This window comes from Xenopus laevis, chromosome 5S (assembly GCF_017654675.1).
Source record: "Xenopus laevis strain J_2021 chromosome 5S, Xenopus_laevis_v10.1, whole genome shotgun sequence".
Classification (NCBI taxonomy): Eukaryota; Metazoa; Chordata; class Amphibia; order Anura; family Pipidae; genus Xenopus; species Xenopus laevis.
The window spans coordinates 101,815,380-101,821,379 of NC_054380.1; the positions used below are offsets into that span (position 1 = coordinate 101,815,380).

The 6,000-nt window shown below is 37.6% G+C and overlaps 1 long non-coding RNA gene across 1 annotated transcript in view; it reads left to right on the forward strand.

The window, feature by feature from the left end:
• Positions 1-5,142, forward strand: part of LOC121394301 — a 34,616-nt gene extending 29,474 nt beyond the window's left edge. The window contains exon 3 of the long non-coding RNA XR_005961631.1: positions 4,776-5,142. This is a non-coding gene — a long non-coding RNA (uncharacterized LOC121394301). The remainder of the gene's footprint in view (positions 1-4,775) is intronic.
• Positions 5,143-6,000: the final 858 nt, after the last annotated feature.

A 6,000-nucleotide genomic window follows, 5' to 3' on the forward strand; every position in this document is an offset into this window, starting at 1 on the left:
TGACGAAAGTTAATACTGTATTGTTATCTAATAAAAAAGTTTTAAAAGAAAAAAAGATAAAAAAAATTACCAAAACCCACACCTAAGAAATGGAAGTAGGAAAATAAGAAAATAGGGTGGGAGGTGGAGAAGTCCCAAGAAACTGCTGCCTGATTGTTTTCTAGGCCCTGGGACCCCACATGGGGAGACAGTAGGATGCTGGGGACTGTGGCCTCAAGACTACCTTTCTATCTTGAAAGAGGGCTATTCTTCCCTGTAAAACCACAAATCCACCAGTGCCATGTAACAAAACGAGTTAAAATGAGAAATTTTGAATGCGGTTAAGGTAGGCTACTTGTTCAATCGATACAATGTTCCAAAGCAGTAGATTTTTCCCCAAATATAAATCTAGGGACCAGGGTCCAATATTAATTTGCTTAGGTGGCCATCATCACTAATAGCAGCCCTATTGTATGATATATTGTATAAAGCACCTAACATCTCCTAAACAAACTGGTACTGACCATTCCAGTCTAAATGATTTAAAACTGATTTAGTACACATGCATTATTTCCCCTAAAATGTGTAGCTAGCATGTCTGTGCTGCACTTACTAACTCCACATTGCCTTACTGGAAAAGTTACTTTACACACTTTTAACATGACTAAAACCTGATTCAGTTCAAATGCATATCATTTTCCATCATATGTGTTACTATAGTAGCTGTGCTGCACTTACCTCTCATCTAAAGTAAAGCTGCATCTGATAATCTTGTAACTGTCACTAGTGTTTCCAACAGTCACTTTGTAGTTGAAATACAGCTACAATCTGCAGGTTGGAAAGCCCTGCTCTAAAGTGTTACTGACTCCACATTTGAAAAGTTACTTTACATACGTTAAACATGATTTAAACATGATTTAGTACACATACAATGCCATTTCCCCTAATATATGCCTCTAGAGCATCTGTGCTGCCCTTACCTCTGTTCTAAAGCTGCATCTGACAATCTTGTAACTGTCTTTAACTGTCACTTTGTAGTTCAATTACTGCAATCTGCAGGTTGGAAAGCCCTGCTATAAAGTCTTACTGATTCCAGCTTGTCTCACTGGAGATATCACTATACACATTTTATACATTAAAACATGATTTAGTACAAGTGCAATGTCAGGGTGCATAGTAGGTATGGTCACACTGCACATGGATGCTTTTAGATCTGGGTTGGTGGGACAGCCATGGGCTTTTGTTACAATACAAGCTGTTCCCGGTGTCCAAATCCACAAATTGGGGGATTTAACTAAAAATTACTCTGACAAAAACCTAAGACCAAATGGCACATCACCAATCCATCAACTTTATCCTTAGAGCCACCCCCTTGAGGTAAGAAAATTTGGTTGTGTCCTTACCTGGCAAAACATCATTATGTTGAGCTGGCAGACTGGCAGGCTGTTGCTGATGGGAGATAAAATCCTATTCCCTTCACTGCCTTCTCTTGCCAACATTCAGTTTTTCCTACAGCTGGTACCAGTGCATGATGGGAAAGTGTTTAGCCAATCAGTAAGGTGTCCTTAGACATATGGTGGATGGAGCTTCACAGTCAATAACAGGACACTAGGAAAGAGAGCTTAACCAGTAAGGAAGTTGGGCTAAACCACTATCTGAAATAAGAAGGGGGGGCAGTTAAGCTGTGAGTGCAGAAGTGTCAGAATCATTGCAAACAGAATTCATGTTGTTGATGTCATTGCTAGCCTGATAGGTAGTTGTTATTGCATGCTGATAGCTAATCCCACTCGATGGAGAGCCCATATATGAACTGCTGGTAAACATGTTGAGAGATTTACAGTGTAGTTACATGTCATAGGCAGTGCTATCAAGTGGCACAGATTTAGTATGACGGCCAGTTTGATCTGATTATGGAAATCAGGAAATTCCCCAGTTTTCAGGTGCCTGTGTATTTTGATAGATATGTTTATGAGCATATTTTGTCCTTTGTATGAGTATGGAATGGCCCAGTGTCATTGTGATGTGATTGTGGATCAAATAAAAACCAATCTGGAGAAGCTCATTCATGTTATGTGCTCTATTTGTTTTATTTGTTCTTTATAGAAACCAAAAATTAGATAAACCCAATAAAACGGTCTTGCCACCAACATGGATTTATGTAGTTTAGTTGCTATCAAGTACAAGGTACTGTTTTATTATCATTTTTAAAAATGAAAACTGATGGTTTAGGAATGGACTCTGAAGCTGATGGGCTTCCCATTTGAAACTGGAATCCCATACCTGAACTATGAATTGGTGTAATTTGCTCCATCCAATGGGAGGCTTGTTGGGGTACAAAAAGAAAATGGACTGGGGATCAAGTAAATATATATATAAACTCAAATGCAGCCATTATAATCATATACTATAGAAGCACAAGGAAAAAAAGAATAATACAACTTCAACATATTTTGTATGTGTACTGTTTTATTAGTATATTGCATTAGTGCATTAGATAAATTATCTTGTGAGATTCGGCCCTTCTCGCTTATATCATTTATTCACCAGTACTTCACCCTTAAGCTTAAAAAATACAATTTCCTTAAAGTGTATAAGATATTTTTATTCAAGTTCATATTGTCATATTTAAGTTTCCTTATCTTAAAATAAGAACAAGCTTTCTCTTTTTTTTCTGCTATAATCTCCTCCATAGATCTTAAATTCTCACTCACATTATATCAATCATCTACATTAATAAAATCTTTTGCTTTTGACTTAACAGTTGCAATACTTCTTGCTGAATGCAGCATTTAGTCAGTGGATCTGAGATTTCTCTTGAGGGATGTGTGCCATATAATATAAATATACTGATAGTATTGTTTCACCTGTGAAAACACCTCCAGCATAAGTCTGTGGTGCCATATAATACCATCTTGAGATAATTTTTTATCCTAATTCATATAATCTTATTACAGAAAAAGCAGGAAGTAGTGTTCTGGCTATTATGTTAGGCATCCAGTTACTCCAGCCTTTATACATTAAAAATTGTTTTATTTTAAAACAGAAAAACTATTAGAAACTTGTTTTATTTTGCACAGCCTATCTATTTACTTAGATTTTATTTTTAGAAAGAATTTCCTTTTTTTTAGTTCTCCTTTAATGCAAACCTTTGTTTGGCGATGGTATATTCACCAGCAAATGATTTTACACATTCACAAAAACACCATTCTAAACATCTTTTTACATCCCCCTTTTGTGTTTTTCTGTCAGTGGACCTTTTGATTTGCAGACTTGAAACAGACAGGCTAATAACTGAAAAATGATACACACATTAAAATGTGAACTTCCTCTTTTATTCATATTATACTTCCTAGTTTGAGTGGGACCCAGCAACCAAATAACATTTTAACATTTAAATTCCAGGCTAAAGACCTTTAGGACAATATTTTACTCCACCTCACCCCTTTAAAACCAATCACAATAGGGCATGGAGCATAAAATGTGTTCAGTGAAGTTACATAGTTAAATCGGGTTAAGAAAAGAAAGTCCATCATGTTCAACCCCTCCAAATGAAACCCAGCATACACATACACACCCTCCCACTGACCCCTCTATACACTCACATAAATTCTATATACCCATATCTATACTAACTATAGAGTTTAGTATCACAATAGCCTTTGATATTCTGTCTGTCCAAGAAATCATCCAAGCCATTCTTAAAGGCATTAACTGAATCAGCCATCACAACATCACCCGTGCATTCCACAACCTCAATGTGAAGAACCCCTTACGTTGCTTCAAATGAAAGTTCTTTTCTTGTAGTCTGAAGGGGTGGCCTCTGGTACGGTGATCCACTTTATGGTTAAAAGGTCCCCTATTATTGGTCTTTAATGTCCTCTAATGTACTTGTAAAGTGTAATCATGTCCCCTCTCAAGTGCCTTTTTTTCCAGAGAAAACAACCCCAACCTTGACAGTCTACCCTCATAATTGAAATCTTCCACCCCTCTAACCAGTTTAGTTGCACGTCTCTGCTCTTTCTCCAGCTCATTTATATACCTCTTAAAACTGGAGCCCAAAACTGCACTGCATACTCCAGATGAGGCATAATTATGTTTTTATCCCTTGAGTTTATGCCCTTTTTTATGCAAGTACTTTATTTGCTTTAGTGGCCACAGAATAAAGTAAATCTATATTAACTAAAAAAAACTGTATATATATATATATGTGTGTGTGTTTGTGTGTATATATATATATATATGCATGCAACAGCATCTTCCTATTTTGTCTATATAATATTCTGTTGGCACCAGGGCCCAACAATACACCCATCTAGTGTGTGTGCATATGGCTCCAGCAAAATATATATATACAGGTATGGGACCTGTTATCCAGAATGCTCGGGACCTGGGGTTTTCCAGATAACGGATCTTTCCGTAATTTGGGTCTTCATGCCTTAAATCTACTAGAAATTAATTTAAACATTAAATAAACCCAATATGCTGGTTTTGCTTCCAATAAGGATTAATTATATCTTAGTTGGGATCATGTACAAGCTACTGTTTTATAATTACAGAGAAAAAGAAAATCATTTTAAAAAATTTGGATTATTTGGATAAAATGGAGTCTATGGGAGACAGCCATTCCGTAATTCGGAACTTTCTGGATATTGGGTTTCCGGATAAGGGATCCTATACACTGGGAACCCTTGGATAGGTTATTGTAAAACCATAATTTTATTTTAAGTTCATTTTTTAACGTCTTTATGATAACATATTTTTACCTTTTGTATTATACATTCTGTGCTTTTTCACAGGACTTTTTTCTATGCTCTTTTCTAATCACATGGGCAACAATGCATATGCTGGTGATTGGTCTCTTCTCTAAATTCACACGACTCCATCTGGTGCACGTGATAGGGTGAGTGCTTCCTTCTTTGCCTATTTAAAGTGTTGATTTTAAACATTCATGGTCTTGAAAAAGGTCCTAGAGGTGGACCGAAACTTCGGCCTGTTTTTAATTAACTTAAATAAAATTATGGTTTTAAAATAACCTATCCAAGGGTTCCGAGTGTGCACTCATTCTCCTCTGGAAAGCTATTGATAATACATATTTGAGTAGCACCTGGGTATTTTGTTCAGTTCAGTGGGGTGCGGAAAAAACTAATTATATATATATATATATATATATATATATATATACACCAAATGAAAAGGAACGCACAACCATAAAGAAGATCCGAAGGCTGGGTGCCAGTCTTTTAAATATATAAATAATCCCTTCGGTGCCGGCACTCCATATTCAATCACGATGCAGACAAATAAATCAGTTCATGTAGGTTTATTAGGTGGACCAACGTTTCGATTCCACACAGGAATCTTCGTCAGGGTGAGAGTGCCAAACACAGACAGCCAATTTAAACAAACAAAATGGCGCCAAAATTCTGTTGCTAGGGAGCCTAGCAACACGAGTGTTAGGAAAAAAGGGTTAGGCGTGAAGTGTAAAGGAGAATGAAAGTCACGCAGTACCATCCAGACCCCCCTTACCTGAAATCGCAACACTAATGGGACAGCCTGTACAGTATGCTGCAAGAAACCTGGATTACTTGTCCGACATCCCTATGGAGGTGAGCCAACAACCCGGAAGTGTCAGGCAGGTTGCGTGAGTGAGGCGCTTCCCCCGTTGCTAGGCAACTGCAGCGGCTTCTCAATCTCCATGCACAGCAGAGTTTATTGCCCACCAGAGCCGGTAACATTGTCCCAGCGCAGGAAGCTAGAGCCGGTGACTGTCTGTACTCTATGCGTGACATTGGTGCAGAGGGAGATCTATAGGGTATGGGTTCCAATACGTCACTGGTACCGTTCAGTGGTATCAATGCGAATCAGTTCTCCATGTCTTTTGGCCCGGTGTCCTAGGGGATGGTATAAAGTGAGTATATCTCATGTGCATCTGCAATCTCACATATAGGGACTAGGGTAACATCCAGCACAATGAACTATTATGTCAAAGGAGCATACTGCTTGGCTATATATCCCAATTTT